Consider the following 21446-nt stretch of genomic DNA (forward strand, 5'->3'; position numbering starts at 1 on the left):
TGCCCTATTGTGACTCAGACCTTCCGGTAGCAACTCATCTTCGTGAAAAGTGATCTTGTGGCTTTCCAGCACTTGTCCCACCATATTGGCTATTTCTCCGCTAGTGATGTTGTTGGGTACGTAAGCTTCGTTCAAAACTTTCATTAATGCATTCATATGCATCTCAGAATTTTGTAGTAGTGATAGAATGGATATATGAGTAGGGGTTTTGTTCAGGTGATCAACCAGAGAATATTCTCTTGCTTGCACCTTTCTCCAAAGATAATCCGGGCCTGCTTCAATGATAGGCTACTTGGGAGCGGCTTCTTTACTTGTTCCTCCCAAATGCTCGGGTGTGTAAACCTTACCAGTCCTGGTCATGCCTTGTGCGACACCTGTTTCTTCCATTTTCCCTTTTCCTTTTCTTCTTTCCTCTGCTGCATAGTCCCATGGTATAGCAATGGAATTAAAGGATGGTGTGGGTGCTACCGTTACAATGAAGGGTGTGGTTACTTCTATCTAAAACGGAGTTGGCGTGGCATAAGGCGTTGTTATTTCAACCTCAAATGGGGTTGGTGTGACTACTTCAACCTCAATTGGTGACTGAGTCTGTACCATAATAGGTGTGAGAATGATTGGAGATATTTTAGGTTCATCCCCTTCACGAATGAGCCCAATTGATCCTTCCATATCCCATTCTTCATCGATTTCTATCCAATTTACCCCTTCGCCTTTGTGATCCGGGAGGGGGTTATTGCGGACATTTGGGGCAGCCTCCTTTGCTTCTATAACCTTGGTGTAAATCAACCTTTGGATCTTATAGGTCAAAGTGCAATAGTATGTCCCTTCATGTCCGAATGGTAGGCACATGTTTTGTTTGGATGGACCCATTGAGTGCGATTTTCTATTGCAACGGCGGGAATAGGAGTGACATAAATAGCAGCATTCAGTCTTTCATACAACTGATCGATGGGTTCAGAAATAGGAATGTATTGTCTGGGTGGTCTACGGTCGAAATTTGGTCTGGGTTTTTGGTAGTTTTGGCGAGTTGGGGTGGTGAATGATAATATGCTAGTTGAGTGTTATAAGTATGATAGGTGGCGGCGGGTTGTTGGTATCTGGATGGTGAATGCTGATATGTGGTTTGTGGTGTTTGGCATGTGAGGGGAGACTTCGGACCTTGGGCTACCATTATTGCACCAACTTCTTTCTTTTTAGAGATACCTTTTGACTGCAATGCTTTATTTGTAGCTTGGACTGCCTCAAAGATTGTCACCATTCCGCTTTTAATTCCCTCTTATATTCTTTCTCCTAATTTGATGATGTCAGAAAATTTATGGTTTTCAATAACCATCAACCTCTCATAGTGTTGTAGATCTTGGGCTCTAATGAAGAACTTATTCATCTGTTCTTCTTCCAGTGTTGGCCTTAACTTTGTAGCTTCCGACCTCTATCGAGTAGCATACTCGCGGAAATTAAGATTCTAAATATAGAATACGTCTGGTGCATTTTCTATATTGAACCTGAACTAATCCATAAAATCTGATGCCATTCTCATCCAATTAACCCATTTCTTCGGGTTTTGACTGATGTACCAGGACGGGGCGTCTCCAATGAGGTACCTCATGAACAGCTTCATGTGGATTCTTTCATCTTTACCGACCCCTACGAGGTTGTCACACTATGTTCTCAAATGTACCTTCGGATCGTCTGTCCCGTCGAACATCTCGAACTTAGGAGGTTTGTAACTCTCTGGTAGTTCTACGTCCTACTCAATATACAAATCTTCATAATTCAAACCTTTGATGCCTTTACCGCATTCAACACCCTGGACTCGTCTAGTAAGCTTCTTGAGCTCTTCCGCCATGTTCTTGATGAGTGGGTCCTTCTTGGTGGACTCCGGTATGTATAAAGTTTATTGTGGGGTGTGGGGTAAGGTTTCTACATATACGGTGTTTCTTTGATGGACTCCAAGAATTTAGGCTTAGTGGTGGTCATTGGTTGAGTTTTGAGGATCGGGGGTATGTTGTGGTGCGTTTTGAGGAGTGTGGTAGGCAGTGGTTTGTGGATACTGGGTTGGATAATGATGATGTTGTGGAGGAGTCGGTATTGGTGGAGGGTTGGGATTTTGAGGAGGTGTGGCATATTGGGGAGGTGCGAGAGAATTTTGTTGGTTTTGGGTGTTCTAGGGAGGTGCTGGGTTTTTGATGTTTTGTTGGTTGACGTCGGGGACATTCAGGATAAGGGAAAGGTTTGCCAAGTTCCAAACATGCTCAAGTTCCCCTTATAACTTTAATATCTTATGCTCCAACTGTAAAACCACGTCATTTTGTGCTGGAGTGCTTCGACCGTCTGAAGTATAGACTTTCTCTTCATGCGTAGAGTTATCTTTCTTGATATTTCTTGTATAATCCATTCTGGCTTTTCCTTTTATTTTAGGATCACTGGTAGGATAAGGTGGAGGACCTTTGGTTCTGGTATGATATGCTGATGATGCTAGTATGCATGAACCAACCTTAGGGAATGGGAATAGACAAATAAAGAAAAGAAGAAAAACAAAAGGTAAACAAGTCAGTGAGGAGTATTAAAAGAATGTTTGCGGTATTTAAACACATATTGCAGAATTAAACATTAACATCCTAATTTGGGGACCTCATTGTGCCGGAGGTAGGCCTAAGCGACATATAAATTTGGAGAAAAATGATGCCAATAACTGCTTCATTTCATTAATACAATAAATGAACCAAATCTCTACTAAAACGACAATAATTATAAAGAGTCACTAATGGCATTTGCCTTATTACAACCAAAGCCTAAAATGAGTCTAGAAAGCAAGTAAAATATAATTCCTAATCTATTTGGTCTCATAGGGACCTTCTCCATGCTTGGCCTTCATTGTCCCATCGATCAGATTCCTCAGGTTGCGCATGTCTAACAGAAGATATGACATTGCTAAGAGCCCTCCTTCATTGCTATCCATGTTTTGACAGCCCACAACCCAATTTCTCATCTTCCCTTCCAGCTCCATCAACCTCTGCTCTAAATATTCCAACCTCTCTATTGACTTAGTAGTGATTTCTCTCCACTCATTGATTCTTTCGATGTCCATTTTATGTTGTTCCAAATGCCTGGCTTCAGACTCGAAGACGCTTTTACACAACATCCTGTATTTGACTTTTGCTTCAGTAGCGTCATCTATAACCCTATCTTTAGATTGACCCCTAGCTTGACATCCCCCGCTATATCATCCACCAACCATGATGGATAGAAGTTCGCATGACTGGCATGATACCGATCTAGCTCGATGTGATCTTTCTCTACAATGACCTTTTGATGTCATTTGTGTTGTGCATCAAATTTAAATGGAATGGCATTCCCCTGGAAGTCTGCCTTGTACTGAACCATTTTGGAAACTCCTAGTATAACTTGCTTTCTCCCAGCTTGCCTCATAACCCTGAAAGGAGAATAAGGATAGATTCCCGTTAATCCGATTAGCACTAGATGAGGAGTATCTCTCGACCTGATGAAGAATTCACTACTATAGAACCACTCGAACATCCAATGTACCTTGTCATCAGTCAGATTGCTGAAGAAATGTGCCCAGCTCACAGCGTCCTCCGGTTGTGCAAACCTGTTTGGGAGAAAGGTCATTCTCTTTGGATGGTGATAGGCTATGTGGTCATTCCATGGTCGTCACATAAATTCTTGACGCTATTCTCCCCTCTGACGGTGTTCCAACAACCATACTTGCAACAACAGATTACAGCCCTCGGAGTGCCTATACCCCTTCTTGCAACGGTCTAAATCTCAGAACATATCAGCCAGAATCATATGGATAATAGTGTAACTTTTCCCCTCAATCCCCTCCATTAAAGCCTTAGTGACCATAGCTAAGCGAGTGTGGATCCTATCTTCTTGTATTGGGAATACCAACATCCCTAGAAAACAGACAATGAACACAAAAACTCGACGGTGAGTCCAACCCAAAATAGTGATGGCGAACACATCATGGTAAAGGCGGTATGACTTGTTGTGCCCATAACGCTCATCGAGGGAATTGAACGGTATATAAGACTTCTTCGAACAGACTAAATAATCATATTTCTTGAAACCCATCATTTTCAAGAAACCTCGAGGAGTGCGGTTTTCTGGTACCAACAAACCAGGACTATCCCCCGGGATCCAGGCAAAACCTTCTATTTCTTTCAAAAGGGGAATCATTTCTATGTCACCAAAACGGAAAACATCTCTCTTCTTATCCCAGAACATAGTAGCGGCCTCAATCAGTGCGTTGTTTGGCTGCATGTCTAACATAGAGGGTAAGTTCCCGAGGACTCTTTTTACATGTTTTTTGTCACTTGGTGCAAGGTTTTCCCACCAATCCAATAGCAAAGGTGGGATGTCCCGAACCATGCCGAACCTAGGGACTTCGTGCCTCATTTCTACAAAACAAATAGAGTTAACCCTTTCCCCTCCAGATATAGCTATTTACACGTTAATGATCAACATATTGGCATGTTTTCTCTAAATAATGCACAGATCATGATTGTGCTCATTGGGACTATGGAAATCCCAGCGGACTTTGGACAAGTCTTTTCATAGCGAGTCATTATGCGAACAGCATTCTAACTCACACTTGGTTTGAACATGATGCATGCACATTTAATAATAGAGTGGGGTTTCCAGAAGAGTCAAGACCGGTACCCTCAAGCTGACAACTTTAGAGGAAAAGGCACGAAACTGTCGACTGCACCACTGATCGACTATTTTTACCACAAATAAGCCTTTCCAAATTTAAATGGTGATTTAGGAAGAGGTGGACACTCATCAGGTGCCGCTATGGTGTTGATTACGCACGAGTGGAATATGATGTGGAGAATGCTTTATGAAAATATGAAACAACACGTTGTCAAATATTTTTCGCATGTTAAAAGCAGTAAATGCAGTATTGATTGAAATGTAAATATAAAGAAAGAAAAAACAAGGAAGAAGTCAGCTCGCGCAATATGGAAATTGTAATAAAGTAGATAAAGGAGTGAGGGTAGGGAGAGACATGATGTAAATATGTCTAAAGGAAAGCGCATGTTATGACGAAATTAAGCAGAGATTTGCATGTTAGTTCAAAATAAGGGAAAATTGGGAAAATGCTGTATAGGTAGCAAATAAAAAGTAACGGGAGTGGGATATTCACGTAACAGCAAAGATAATAAACACACTTATCATAGAAGACTAATCCATATAGACAAAGTTCTCTTATGGTAAGAGCGTAAAAATCCCCAGCAGAGTTGCCATGTGTCACGACCCAATTTCATTATAGGTCGTGATGGCTCCCAACACCGTTACTAGGCAAGCCAACCCGAAGATATTTGTGAGTTCTCATTTATTTTACCAAAACAAATTCCAGCATTTTCTTTACTTAAATTTAAAACAAGTGTTAATTAGCAACTCATAATAATAGATATACAACCCAAAAGAATAGTCTACCAATGTGTGTGCCAGGAAATTGAGGCCTCGTGAAAATTTCTACTCAAAACCCGAAAGCTCGTAGTGCCAAGTTAGGTATATATGTTAGAGATTTGTAAAAAGCTCTCCGCAGTTCGGACCCTTTGGATTAATCTGTGCATTAAAAAGTTAAGGGACAATGTTTTCCAGAAAAGTATATTTCTGCGGTCCATTATGCGATCGCAGAATAGCTATGTGGACTGCATAGTCGCCGCAGAGTCAGACAGTTTGATGGTTAATTTGAGATCAACTATGCGGCCAATTATGTGATCGCATAATCAAAATACGGGCCGCATAGTCATCGCATAATCCCCTTGGAATTTTTGTTAGGGGCAGTTCTACGGTGCATTATGCCACCGCATAATATGTGTGTGGGCCGCATTTCAGTCGTATACCCGGGCAGTTTGTTCAGGTTTTTTGGGCCATTTTTGCGGTCAATTTTGCGGTCAATTTTGCGGGTCGCATGTCCATTATGCAATAGCAGATCGTGTCAAGGCTCTTATTTTCTAACTTTTAAAACCCAACCCCATCCAATTAAAAATACCCCATTATACCCCTTTTAAGATATTCTTCTGCAAAAGAGTGAGCGGGGAAGTTCTAGAGAGAGAGGGTGATCTTCATCAAATCCCCACTCAATTCTTGCCTAAACCCTTGAAGATTATCAAATAAAATTTGCTAGGCCTTCACCCCAAGATGTAAGAACTTGAGCCCTAACCTTTGGTTTCAAAATTCACACTACAATAAGTAATTAGCTTGGGGGGTTCATAGGTATAAGAATGGATCTTCTTGCATGCATAAAAGATAATAGGGTATGGGGAGGTTGTGAACTAAAAAGATAGCAATTGGGGTGTAAAATGATAGAAATCTCTCACAAAAGAGTCCTAAAATCATTGTGCACACTTAGTGCTTGATAATTTACTTAAATGAGCTAGAATCTTATTCTTGTCTCTAATTCTCGGTTCAATTTATAATTTTCATAAAATAGATCGAAGTTGCTAGGAAATTCTGGAATTTTTATAAGGATTTAAGGAAAGCTCTATTGAGGTATGTATGGCTAAAAACCCCTCCTCTTAGAAATTGAGCCCCCATGGTGCCCGTGCAAATGTTGTTAGTCCGAAATTTGATTGATGTAGTACTTGTTATGTCGAATGAATTGATGTTGTAAAAATGTATGTGGAAGGTGCTTCTCCATGTGTTTAATGTGTTATTCTTTGTAAATTGAGGATGTGTGGAGAACCTGAGCTATGTGCTAAATGCCTAAATGTCAAGTCAAGGTTACATTGAGATTCATATGTCGAACTAGATAAATTCCTCTCTATGCTTATAACTTAAATTACTTTTGTATGTTCCTATGATCTTAAATGGAAAGGTTAATATTGAAAATGGGAACAATGTGCAACGTGAGTTATGGAATGTGGTAATTTTGGCCCCAAGTGCCGATGAACTAATACATGTGAAACCAAAGATTGATGTGAGATGATTAACGGAAAAGGGTAACGTCTTGGTGGGATGGCTTAGCCGATCGGGCAGTGATCGGATGCCATGTTATACTCATATGATGGTAATGTATTGATAATTGAAACTGGAAAGTGAGAATGAAATAAGGGTAATGTCTTGGTAAGACGGCTTAGCCGATCGGGCCATGATCGGACTCCACTCAAGGAAGCGGTGGTATTGTGGATGATGATGCAATAATATGGAATGCCCCAACCTAAAATTCCGGAAACTATGTGAAAACTATGTGAACCTTTTATATTGTTGATGTGGTGTTTGTTTGAAGCTTTGTAGTCCTTATGATTTTTTTTTACTCTTGTATGGTTGTTCTTTCTAACAGGATGGTGTTTAGTTATACACACTAGTACTATTCTATGGTACTAACGTCCCTTTTGCTGAGGGCACTACATTTTTTAATGAATGTAGGTGGCTCCATAGCGGACAGTGCCGATCGCGCGTAGCGGAGTATCCTCCTCTCAAAGTCTTGGTGAGCCCCCCTTTATCCTCCAAGGGGTTATGTTTTACATCTTTTGTTGTAAACTTTCACTTTTGAGGTATAGCCGGGGCCTTATTGCCGGTGTTGTTATAATTGTTTTTTGTATCGTTAGAGGCTCCGTAGACGTTTGTGTGGATTGTTTTCGGATGTCGGATGGGACAATGTACTGAATAGTAATTCTAAACTCTAGTTCTTCGAAATGGTAACTATATGAATCATAAAAACTTAACCATGACTTAAGGTTCGTAATATGAAAATGAATTAACAATGTTGAATGCATGATTTTGCTATTGTCCAAATAAACTAAAGTATGGTTTCTTAATCATATGAGCTGGTTAGAAATTGTTAAAAAGGCTTGCTCAGTTGGGTTCACTCGATTGAGCGTCGGTCACGCCTCCCGAGGTTGGGCGTGATAGAACTAGTGTCACAAGTACTAGGGCAACTAGTAGAATGTACAAAATATCACTATCCTACTGCCTAAAACAGAATAGACAGTACATAATAATAACAAAAGAAGAGAACTCTGGTATGCCGCTGAACGGCTTAGGAAGGGGCAGCTCACCGTGAGATCTCGATCAGGAATCAGGAACACGCGTCGGAGGGGTAACTAGATGCACCTGCCTCAGATCCTATACAATTAAGTACATAAGCGTATTATAAGTACATAAACAACATGTACCCAGCAAGCATCTAGTCTAACCTCGAAGAAGTAGTGACGAGGGGTCGACTTGACACTTACTAAGGTTAATATCAATAATATTTAAAGATTACACTAAGAATAGATAACATGGATATAATGACAAAACTCATGATTTAAGGAGAACAATATATCAGTTTCAGTCATGTCTTATAATAATTGCACTCCAAGGCATTTTAACAGAGTAAGTCATGGATAATTTCACACAAATGACATGCACACATTATGCCGAGGTCGTACGGCCCGGTCCAGCATAATAATAATTGTGTGTTGCCGGAGGGTCGAAAGGCGCAAACCATAGATGCATCTATTTCTACCAAGGCGATCGGCCTGATCCACAAATATCAATTATTATCAAGAAGGCAGATAAAGCCGCATTCATATTCAAGTAAATTCATACAAGTTCTCAAGCAACTGCATACGTTCGTTTATATTTATTTTCAATCCCTAGCATGTCCTAAGTGATCTCATTAGCAAGTAAGAACATAAGCATTTGCAAGTATGGCATGATACGGGTCCTAAACTACCCGGACAATTAGCATAATAGTAGCTACGCACAGACTCTCCTCACCACGTACATACGTAGCCCCCACAGACAATCACATACATTTATTAGATTCACCTAGGGGTTTATTTCCCTCGTACGAGGTTAGAAAGGAGACTCACCTCATTCCAAAACTTACTTCCAATATCAAGAACGTGCTCAAACCCTCAATTCGGAGCCGAACGATCTAAAACTAATCAAACGGGATAAGAACTAGTCAATACAAGCTCAAGAGTTCATATTCTAGCTATTAGAGTAATTTTCCAACCCTAAATGCAAAGTTCCTAAAATTCATCCCCGGGCCCACATGCCCGGATTCCGGAATTTTTTTTAGAAAGTTGTTACCCATAACCTAAGGATCAAGAAAATATGATTTTTACCCCATTCCATAACAAATTTCGTGATTAAATCTTGTTTTTATCAAAATCCTAGGTTTTACTCTAATCCCATGATTTTCACTAATCTTTAGGTGTTAATCTACCCAAAACCCATGTATTAAACCCACATTAAGTAGAAATAAATTACCTCACAATGCTAGGTTGAAATCCTCTCTTTGGAAGCTCCCAAATTGCCCAAATAATGAAGGAAATGTGTAAAAAATGCCACATTCCCATATTAAATGAAGGCACTACCTTCTGCGATTTCCGCACCTGCGGTTAGGGGATCGCATCTGCGGTCTCGCTTCTGCAAGGGAACATCCGCATCTACGGATTTGGGTTGGGCTAGCTGGGACCGCTTCTGCGGTATGGGGGCCGCTCCTGCGGTTCCTCTTCTGCGTAAGAGGAGCCGCATATGCGGTTCCTGGGCTCCTTCCCCTTGGCCGCACATGAGAAGGCTCGACCGCTTTTACGGTCTCGCACCTATGGCTGACCAACCGCAGGTGCGGTTATGACAGATACCAAGAGCTTCAGCTCCTTCCAAAATTTTCCAACTTCACTCGAGCCTCATCCGATTAATGCTCGGGGCCCCGGGCCCCGCCCGAATATACCAAGAAGTTAGAAATCATAAGATGGACCCATTCGAACCCTCAAAATGCCCGAAACAGTGCTAAATCTAATAATCACCCCCTAAAACCAATTGAATCAAACTTATGAACATCAAGTTCTTCAACTTACTTCCAATGCGACGAAACACACTTATACTACTCGGATTGACACCAAATTTTTCATGCAAGTCTTAAATTAAAATGCGGAACTATTCTTGGTCTTGGAACTCCGTTCGAACCTCGATAGCACAAAACCTGCTCCAAACCAAATATTTAAGAACTTCAAAATCCATAAGGAATCAACTTTCACTATTAGGCGTCAAAACGCTCCTAGTCATCCACAACCTGATTCGGACATACGCCCAACTCTGAAATCATCATACAAACTTGTTGGAACCTTTAAATCCAGATTCCGAGGTTGTTTACTCAAAACGTTAACCGAAGTCAAACTTGGTCTTTTAATCCAACCTTAAGGAACCAAGTGTTCCTATTTCAACCCAAACTCTTCCAAATCCCGAATCAACCATCCCCGCTAGTCATAATCAGTAAAAGCAAGTACAGGAAGTCTTATCTAGGGGAACGAGGTTCTAAAAAGCAAAACGATCAATCGAGTCATTACACCATGCTATCGCACCCCTTTTTCTTGCAAAATCGGGTTTCGACACGTAACAACTCTTTTAAAGAAGGGTGTTAAAAGAAAGAGTCGCCACCTAATGGGTTTGAGGTATGTTATGGCACCTATTTTGTAGATAACTCTGTCTGACTAGTTTGCATCACCAAAGATTCGGTAAGGGCTCGAAATTACCTCGAAGAGAAGGTGTTAGGCACTCTTCAAAGTCCATAACTGTGGGTCACGGCCGAACTCAATTATATGAATTAGTCTATGTGGTCAAATATAGGAAAACAAGGAATTTGGGAAGTTCATTATTAAATACAAGTATTGGATTTAAAGACAAGATGGGGGTCCTAAATTTTTTAGCCTAAAGGATCACCCCGTGCAACATAAATAATACTTAGTAACTCTCTCAAATTTGGGTGTTACTCATATTATTTAGCGAGCACAGACTATCATTTCCTACTACCCGATTACTATCTTTAAGTTGTTACCTAAAGCGCACCAGTTGATTCTAAACCGTACCCTATGCCTGCACTACCTGTCACATGCCTATGTCCAGGAGGCTTTGGAACTCTATTTAGGTAGTTCTAAACTTCAACTTAGGCTGCTCAAAAATGATAAAACTAATCGACATGCAAAATAGGTTGGACTTCATATAAAAGTAGTTAAGGGCTCAAGTTAGCCTCTACACCTTGACAACGAATGCACACAAACACATTGAGCATTTAACAGTTGCAGGTTTTAAACTAATTAAAGTTGTTCCTATAGGTTGATCTCTATGTGATTCTGGATTTTAATACATGCGGCCGTTTCAGATGTAAAGTGCTATTTTAAAGGGCATGCTTTTCGAATAATTATACATTTTAGGGAATCTAGTGTTGCGTACTAATTGCTAAAACTATAGATTATAAGTGTTTAAACCTGTGAACATGATATCCAGGTGTAGTAGTTGGCAGTGAAAACCATGGAAGATTTTCAGAATTACTTAATTTGATCATATAGGCATGCTTTCTAATAGTTGACAGTTTGAGCTGATTTTATGCATATTTGGCTCCTATAGGCATGCTTTCTAGATAGACTATGATATAGTAACGAATTTAATCCTATAGGCATGATATTTATTGAGTGTGCTACGGGTTGTAAAAGGGTTATTAGAATTCATTCCCTATAGGCATAATATATAGTGATCGGACAGAAATAGACATAAGAGAGTCAAAGATCATGCTTGTACAGGTATTAGGCAGGCTAAGTAAAGTGTGTGATTTCCTAATATCGTGATTTCTATGGGGATCATATAATCGAAAAACACATATAGCAAATATATTGTCAAGTCCTATAGGCATGTTATCTACCTATGGCATGTGGATATAGAATTCTACCCATTCCCTTTTCACTAACACCCCAATTGTTTATACAAAGAATTATTACATGCCTAGATTAATAAGTAAAATAGAAATATTACACAGCATTAGACAGGCTTATAGCAGGCCCAAATAAACAACTAAATACCCAGCCTTGTTGGGCCTTCAACGTTTCCGGCCTAGCATACCACATGATCACAGGTCCATAGGGGAGTTCAGAACCCTTTAGTGAACCACAACACCAAATATTGCATCACTTGTAATCAACACAGTACAGGATAGGGAGGTAGGGTATTAGGGACAGTTTTTAGAAGTTGAAAAGTGACTAGAGCCTAACCCTAGTGTGTCAAATTTCACAAGGGCCTCAATTAGACCTCGAGCAGTGTTCACACTAGGGAGGCCAACAACAGAACCTAGATAGCCTTGGATTTCAGTCGGCTAAGAATAGGAATTTAGAATGTCAAAGTAACAAGTAAGAAGGGTAGATAGAGATCACTAAGCATATATCACAAATAGTCAAGCAAGCCAACAGGTTCAGCAAGGTGCACATAGCAAAGTATCACATAAACAAACATCATAGGAACTAAGAGAAGAGACAGGTTTGCAAGCCTACATAGGTTGCGCTAGTGGACATCTAAGGGTCTAAATTAAACTTAGCTCACCTAATGGCACATTAATCAACACTTGAACACAATTGAAGGATACACATTTTGATAACCACAGAAAAGACAACGAAACAGATAAACCAAGACATACTAGGAAACATGTTATCACAAGAGTCTTAGAAAATAGAGTTCAAATCCAGGACAGCATAAAACGAGTTTGATCAGGTCTGAAGACACTCCAATATACAAAGGTCATTGAAAGTTCATTCAAATAAAAGGGGTTCTCATAGAGCTAAGGTATTATTTAAGCATAATATGCAAATCAACATGCAACCACAATACTGATATCCAAATTGACATGTTAAGATGCTATATGGGTATAGAACTAATCCTAGGAGATAAGTGATCACATGATGCAGATTATGGTGAAGCATGACATGAATAATAGACTATTCTCAAGCATCAATTAACATTGAATGATATCAAAGATGAACACCATCACAGTTGAACCAAAATTCAGATACATGTGCAGAAAGAAGGAAAGAAATTAAACATTATGAAGGTTTAAACACTAACCAGTAGCAAACTAAAAAGAGTACAAAGTGCAGTAGCAAAAACCCTAAATCCCCGATGCTTCGGAGTTCACAAGAGCCTCGAGAATGGGCTCCGACCAGTGCTTGCACCGAAGGAGGTTATTCAATAATTTTAGAGCATTTGAAAAGTAGCAATGAGCGAACGAGAGAGTAGTGGGAAAACAATAGTCAAAGTCTGGTCTCCCAAACCTCTTCTGAGAGGGGTTTATATAGTATGAATCAAACAGGTAAATATGGAAACAAATTATTCAAACACAAATAGAGAAAGATACACTAGAATCAATCAAAATCAATTTTAGGGCATCTAACACATAGAATAACGAAGTTCAGCGATTTAAACAAGTGACAAAAATGACATGCGATAATCATGTAGTACTCAAAATAAGGAAATACAATAGGTTCAACAGAGAATAAAGAAAACAGCATATGAAAATTAATTAGAGTCAAATTTTGGACGAAATAAAGTAAAAATAAGGGAAACACGGTAGGTCAAACAAAAATAAGAAAAATATCAATCAAACACAAGAAAAGGAAGAGTATCAACCTGAAATCAGTAAAGAATAAGCGAGAATCTCAAACCCCAATTTTAGGAAAATGAAAAATCGGCAAAAATTAAAAATCTAACATCACATAGAATAGGATAAATATAGACAAAATATCACCCATAATTAAAGAATCGAACCAATTTTGGTTCGATCTAAAGAGATCTAAAATCCCTAGTTTAGGGTAAGTAAGAATCAACAGAAGAGATTCATGCCCATAATCAAACAAGAGTGAATATAGACGGCATAGTAGAGAATTCAAGGATTTGAACCGACTTTGGTTCTATTCTGATGAGATTTGCTTGCCATATTTAGTCAAGCAACTAGGTAACACCATAGACGAGTAACCAGTAGTGAGAGGAGATCAATAAGGTAAGTGAATCAATGATTGATTCCAATTTCAAGTCGGAATCGGAGAGGATTAGAGGTTGCGCTAGGGTTTGCAGAGATGAAGAGAGCATTTGAGAGAGTTTAAGGGCGGCAGATTGTAGAGAATGGTTTAGGGTTAGGGTGCTTGGGTATAATTAAAAGGGTTTGGTTAGTTTTGGGACGTTGATCTCTGAGATCAACGGCCAGGATTTTAAGGAGGGGCTGCAGCAGGTTACCGGTTGGGTTATTGGGCTAGGGGTCATTTGGTTTGTGCTGGAGTATTGGGCTAGTGTATTGGGTAGTTTAGGTTCGAAAATAGGTTTAGAATTAGGCTAGTTTTTTTAAAATACTCAGTATTTAGCAAGAAATAATTTATAAAATAATTAATAAATAGAATTTTTTTTTGTTATGCACTAAAATGAGTAAAAATAATATCTTAATATTTAAAAAATATAAAAATATAGTTTCTAGATAAATAATGTAATTATACATTAATATGATCTATTGTTGCAAAAATATGCTATTAGCCCTAAAATGCAAATATAATTATACAAATACACCAAAAAAAAATTTAAAACCTCATGTTGGTATAAAGAATAAGTTTAGATGATTAAATCATCATAAAAATATTTTGAAGGATAATTACTGTATATTTATATAATAAAATGCAGAAATAAATTGATTTAAAGTCTTTAAAAATTATGAAAAATACTTATATATGCTAATAAACCAAATGATGATGCATATATATATATATATATAAGGGAAAAATTGGGTATCAACATGTGGCCTACAGACTTGCGTTGCCACCTGGTTTATCGGTAGTTCATTCGGTGTTCCATGTGTCCATGCTCCGGAAGTATCACGGCAATCCATCCTACGTGTTAGGCTTTAGCACTGTCCAGCTCGACAAGGATTTGACCTACGAGGAGGAGCCGGTAGCTATTCTAGACTGGTAGGTTTGTTAGTTGAGATCAAAGAGTTATCCTCCAGTTCGGGTGTAGTGGAGAGGTCAGCCTATTGAGGCAGCTACCTGGGAGTCTGAGTCCGAAATGTGGAGTAGATATCCCCACCTTTTCACCAGCTCAGGTACTTTTCTATGTCCGTTCGAGGATGAACAGTTGTTTTAGAGGTGGAGAATGTGATGACCCGATAGGTCATCTTATGATTTAGAACCAAACTCTGTGTTTCGAAGCCTTTAGAACCTTATTCTTGCCTTTCTCGATTTGCGTACACAATTCGGGTATTGAACTAGAAGGCTTATATGCTAAAACCTGATAAAAAAAAAAGAAATTTTGCCTTAAAAGTTAATTTTGGTTGATTTCGATCAACATTTTGAGTAAACAGACCCGGACCCATGTTTTGACAGTCCCGATGGGTTTGTATTGAAATATGGGACCTGCGCATATGCCCGGAATCGAATTCGGAAGTCCCTAGCTTAAGTAATGAATTTTTATTGAAAATTAAAAGTCTAAAAATCTAATGGTTTTTAAGAATAATATGATGTTTGGCCTTGTTGATACCGGGCCTTTATTTTTGTTCCGGATCCCGGTACATGTCCAATAAAATATTTATAACTTGTCTGTGAAATTTGGTCAAAAGCGGAATTAGTTTGACGTGATTCGGACATCCGGTTGAGAAATTAGAAGTTTCTAAGTTTTCTTGAAAAATTTCATTCGATTTGGTGCTAAATTAGTAGTTCTATGTGTGATTTTGACAATTTGATTGCGCGAACAAGTTTGTATAATGTTTTAAGACCTGTGTGCATGTTTTTTTTTTGGAGCCCTGAAGGATGGAGTAAGTTTTGGATAGGCTACAGAGTGAAATGAGCTTAGAAATCAAAGCCGGTGCACATTAGACCTGCAGGTCTTGCATTTGCGAGATCTGGCCTCGCATTTGCGAAGAAAACCCCACATTTCCGAAGTTGGTCAGGGGGAAGGGATCTTCGCATTTGCAAAGACGGAGGTCACATTTGCGATCCTCCAGCTTCGCATTTGCGAACAAAATGTTTTCATTTGCGAAGGCAGCAGAAAGGCAACAGGTTCGCATTTGCGATACCTTTGCGAAACCCAGGTCACATTTGCTACATTTGCAGCTGTGTAAAAGTGACTTAGATGGGATTTTTCTCCCATTCTTCAAATTTTCAAAACCTAAAACACAAGAGGCAATTTTCCAAAGGACTTCTGTATAAGGCGAATCCGGGGGCCCGATTTCCCCGTCATAGGGTCGTCTCGCGATCATGCTCCTCGAAGCTCGAAGCCAAGGTCGAGACTCACCCTCGGTGGTCGTCATGTACCAGTCCAGAGGGAATCGCATTCCAACGGCTATAGCAGGCTATAGTAGGCGAGAGGGGAGTTCCCAAGGCACGCGGTTTAATCTGACAAGGCTGACCTATCCGGGGCCTATTTAAAGATGTCATGTCCAGCCATCCTATCTCCATGCCTTTACAGTTAACACATTTTGTACTATAACGGATTTCCCTCCTATAAAGGGGATCCCCATCACTTTGTAGAGCTCGGCTGATATTGCTCCAACTATCCTCCAAAAGATCAGTAATATCTCCCTCTCTCTTTTCTCTCTAACTTACTCGTTCTTACTCCCTCAAGGCCACTCTTAGCATTTAGTAGTTTCATACTTGTTCTTTATTTAGTGCTTAGCATTGGCCATAAAGAGCCTTGTTTGATCATATCTTAACTGTTATCCCATTCCCGACTACCCCCGATAGCTCGAGCTCGAGTTGGATATCGACCCTGAGGCTCCTCCATCGACCAGTCCGAAGCCTGGGCGGCAAGCCTCTCGGTTTGATTACTGCCCCATTTTAGCTCGTATCTTATCGTTAAACTTCATATTCTTAGTGTGAACATGTGATTTTTGCCCTATACAAAATACTCCTATAAAATCCCCAAAAAATAGGTTTTCTGTTAATTATTTGCCATTTTAGGAATTGTTTTAATTATTTGCATTTTCTGTGCATGTTTAATTTTTATTTAAATCATGAAAAATACCAAAAATATCATGCTTGCATTTAGGATTTGTTTTTACATTTTTTAGAATTAATCAGAAATTATTTGTTTTATAAACATTTGAAAATCACAAAAATAGCACATTTTTGTCTTTTAATTTTTAGTTTATTGATTTTTTTTAATTTAGAATTAAGTGATGTTTATAATTTTTATAATTAGTTAATTAGTTTAATTTCACATTTTAGATAGTTTAGGATTTTCAATTAAAAAAGAGAAAAAAAGATAAAAAGAAAAAAGGGAATAAAAGAGGAAAGTGTTTTTAATTTGAGTTTGGGCCATTTTAATGCCTAAAACCCGTCCAAAACTCCCCTTGACCCAAGCCCAATCCCTGCCAAACCCGTTCCAGCCCCGTCTAACTTAAAACGACCCCATTTTGTAATGTTTGATCACAACCGTTGGATCTTCGCAATCCAACAGCTCGGAAGTGAAGGATCATTAAGTATTTAACTGTCTGAATGGAGACATACCCCCTCTCAATCGAACCCTTTCACTCTCCGTCTCTCTATAAATTACCAAACCCTAACTGCCTCATACTCCACACCGCCTCCACCGCAAAACACCGCCGAAAATCGCCTCACGGCGGTTCCGGTGGTCCAAAGCTCCCAAATTAATACCCTAGATTCCCCTTTACCCCTCTCTATAAATCCCTTAACCGTTTTCCCCAAATACCCGTTGTGTTCTTCGAATCTTAGATTGAAGAATCCGGTCAGAACCCTAATCATTCCAAATCACTCCAAACTCACACCCTATAACCCTTACTCTTCTCTAAACCCTAAGCTACCCTTAGCCCTTTCCAAATCGGCCCCAATTTGGTCGAATTTTAGATCCTAGATTCAGAAACCCTAAAAGACCTCTACCTGAGTCGATTCCGGGATTTTAATGGCTCTATTCTACATGAGTTGACTGTTTTTTATGAGAGCAGTTGACTCATGTGGATTGGACCTATTGATCGTGTTGCCCTAATCAAGTCCCGATTCCAGCCAAGTCCTCCGAGTCCAGTTGTTTCTGTTACAGGTGATTTTCTGGGTTTTTCTTTCTATCTTATTTTTCTTTTTCTTTTCTCCTAACCACCACTTTCTCCTTTCCTTTTGCTTGATTTTTCTTTGAGTTTTGTTCCGTCTAAAATTGCATGTCTAGATTTTTGGTTTTGCCTTTGGTCATTAAAAACTAGTCATGTTAGTTTAGGTTTCGTTTTTAGTCTGGTATGTTATTTACCCTGTTTTCCCATGATTTTACCTTCTTTTGATCACATTCAGTTTATTTTAGGAAAATTGATGAATGTTTAGGTTTTCATTGTTTTCAGTCGTTTAAGTTCTACGAATTGATAAGGCCTGAATTCTAGTTTTTTCCTCGTAGTAGCATCTTTGACTTTTGAATTACTGTTTAAATGAATTGTTGTTAGTTACAGTTCTAGTTCAATTTTAGATCAAGATTTTCCTCTTATTAAGTTTAGATTGCACCCATTCAACCATGCTTAGGCATTTTGATCCAAATTTTTGGCCCTTTTCAGTTTTGTCCTTGTTTGTTCTAATTTGCTCACAAATAGAAACTCTAGGGACCTAATTGAACAAAAAGGTTTAGGTAAGAACTGTAATAAACAAGCTTTAGAAGGGCAATTTAGGGTTTTTCTAATTCAAAAAATATCAGAATATTCTAGAACAGGGGTAGCTGGCCTCATTTGGTTAGTACAAAGTATTGAAACCAATAGGGAAAAACCAGCTGTCCAATTCTGTTGGAATATGTTGTTTATGGCTGAAGAATAATTCCTTCAGCACATGGCATTGTATATCTCTATATACTGCCTTTCATACACAAATTTGAGATATACTCAGCCTCATTCTCTGCACAAAAACCCTATTTTTCATTCCTGAAAGGTTCAAATTCAAGAAGTTATTGAAAACTCCAAAACCTCTCATTTTCTGATTCTTTACAAATGTAAAAATATGTTTTGAAAAATAGAGATTTTTCTTGGTCTATTAGCTGGGATTTCTAGGGTTCAGCTAGCTGGTTTTGGGGGCTGAAGTTTTGAATCTGGAGTTGTTTCTTTGCTATTGGGGAATGTGTTGCTATTTGTTTTCTGGGTTTGTTTGAGCTCCATTTCCTCTGATTTTCTAATCTGATTGTTGGTGGGAGCTGAGATCTAGTTTGCTTCTTTTTCCAAAGTAAAAAAGAAAACATATTTTCTGATAGTTGTTGCACCTGTGGCTTTTAAGGTACTGATTCCACTTTCTTCAAAATGTAATAGTTGTTCGAATGTTATGACTACTATCACATTTACAACTTTGGGTTGATTACGTATTTGTTCCATGATTTGATGATTCATGTGCTGTTTTGTTGAATGTTTTTCTACCATGTCTATTGCCTAATAACCCGTAGCAAGTAATATAACTAGGATTTTGTTTGTTCATGATGTATTAGTCATGGATTTTGGTCGCATAGTTTTGAGCATTTAAGTTGAAGCAACATTGATATGTGCAGTTTTGGTTTAAAGTGTTAGATGTTTGAATATTTCAAGTTTTAATAGAATAAGAAGCAATGTATTAGAAAATCAGTTTGCTTTGGGCTGTTATAATACATTTGGAGTCTTAATAGTTTATTATCTTTTTTCTGTGATAATATGGCTGCAGATTTGCAAGCTAACTCTGTAGCTAGCCTTGTAAATGCAAATTTCTTGTGAATTATCAAGTTTCATGGGTTGGAATAGCTGCAGTAATGGAGGGTCAACAATTTTTGTGGAGTTTAAGTAATAACTTAGCTAGATTATAAGGCTATTGAGTTGTTCTGATAGGTTCTGTATAATTTCCTTTTATCATTAATTTTGTATATAGTTGGTTTATTTATTTGGTGGTTAGGCATTTTCCTTAAAGATGTATGCAATTGTCAATTAAATGTGGCCTAAGAGATTTAGCATTTTTTGGTATCGATTGGTTGGGCTTTAGCCCAATTGAGCACTCTGTGAAACCAGTAAAAATTGCACGGGGCGCCCTATTTGGTCGCCCCCATTTAACCTATGCCCATTTTTTAAAAAACTTTTAACTTGTATTCACTTTTTAAACAACTTCAGCTCCCTTTCTCCTCCTCCTTCTCCTCCTTCATTTTCTTTTTCTTCTTCTACAACGATGACTTCAACATTGCTCTCTTTCTTCAGCTTTAGATAAGAAACTTAATGCACCTGTTCCTAATTTCCAAAGGCACCGATGTGCTTGCTGCTTTGTTGGTCATTCGGAAGAAATCAACATTGATGAGTTAAATGAGAGGAATGCATCTGAAATAGATGATTCAAATGAGAAAAGATGTCTCACTGACAATGTCTTAAACATTAACTATTCTTGATCCAAGATAGCAATGGCAGGACATGGGACCTAAAGCAATTTCTTAGTGACTTTTGCCATTATAGAGAAGCTTTTGTTATGTAAGGCGATTAGTATATGTATATGTACAAAGGATTTGTTACTTATATTTGCTTAGCTTATCACTTTTTCTTCACGCAAGGAAGACCAGATATTTCATGATCCTTATCTTTCATAATCAAACAGAAACGGATCATACTTGCAGTTGAAGTCTTTCCTCTACTTAGTGGCAGCTTCTTCCAACAACTGAACTACTCCAACTTTTGGCGAGATGTGCAATTTATTTTTTTCAAAGGCCAGAGCTGAAGTTTCTCAGTTACAACACAAGAACTTCAGCTCTAGAGCTGAAGTTTCCCAGTTACAACATAAAAACTTTAGCTCTAGAGCTGAAGTTTCCCAGTTATAACACAAAAATTACAACACAAAAACTTCAGCTCTAGAGCTGAGCTTCAGGCCCGGCTACTAGAATGCTGAAGTTTTGCGTGATTGTCTTTGCTACTTCAGCCCCGTATCCTGAAGTTATGCGAAAAAGCGGGTACGCTTGCAAATTTTTTTTACAAAGCGGGCACAAGTTAAAATGTGACACAAAAAACGGATATAGATACAAATGCCCCGTGAAACCAGGCTCAGAATGCCTTAGTTTTGCTGTGCTATTTCGTCTAGGTCCAAATGATGAGCCCAGATGCTTTCAGCAATTTGAGGCCCAGTGTTCCTTGGCTTTATTCTTTAGTGCAAATGATTTTTTATAAGCATTAGGATTATTGTTTGGCCCAGTTTCATTGCAAACATTTGGTTTTAATCTCAGTGTTATTCTAGGTGAGCAATCCATATTGTAAATCGGTTAAGTATAAGCTGGAAGTTAATTGAGACTGTTTGAGTCTAAGCATTGGTTCAATTAGCTATATTCATGTTAACAATACCTAGTGGCACGAAATCTTATTTTGGAATGTACGTGTATGATGCCAATCACTACGTTTTAAGACAACCAATTTCGAGATCAAATCATGGGTTCTAAAAAATATGATTTCTATTTACAACAATGTCCCACCAACAACGAAATCTGAAATGCTTGAAAGTTTTCATTGATATGATTGGTCAATCCATGTGTGATTTATATACGAATGAGCTGCCTGCCAAATCTTTTGTTATACTAAGGATATTGAAAGTTGAACATGAAACTTGAAATTGTTCGTCTGATTTAGCATGTCTATTCTTGTTGAAAAGCATGAACTGAAAACAGAGTAGTCTAGACAATTAGTTCGAACATTCGTAGTTTGCTTTAAGTACATT

At 38.6% G+C, this 21446-nt stretch overlaps 1 long non-coding RNA gene across 1 annotated transcript; it reads left to right on the plus strand.

The window, feature by feature from the left end:
- Nucleotides 1–18630: 18630 nt before the first annotated feature.
- Nucleotides 18631–21039, plus strand: LOC104238126 (uncharacterized). The gene is made up of 2 exons (XR_011400489.1): nt 18631–19019; nt 20343–21039. It is a non-coding gene; the product is annotated as an uncharacterized lncRNA (long non-coding RNA).
- The last annotated feature ends 407 nt before the right edge of the window (nt 21040–21446 follow it).

This window comes from Nicotiana sylvestris, chromosome 6 (genome assembly GCF_000393655.2).
Source record: "Nicotiana sylvestris chromosome 6, ASM39365v2, whole genome shotgun sequence".
Lineage (NCBI taxonomy): Eukaryota > Viridiplantae > Streptophyta > Magnoliopsida > Solanales > Solanaceae > Nicotiana > Nicotiana sylvestris.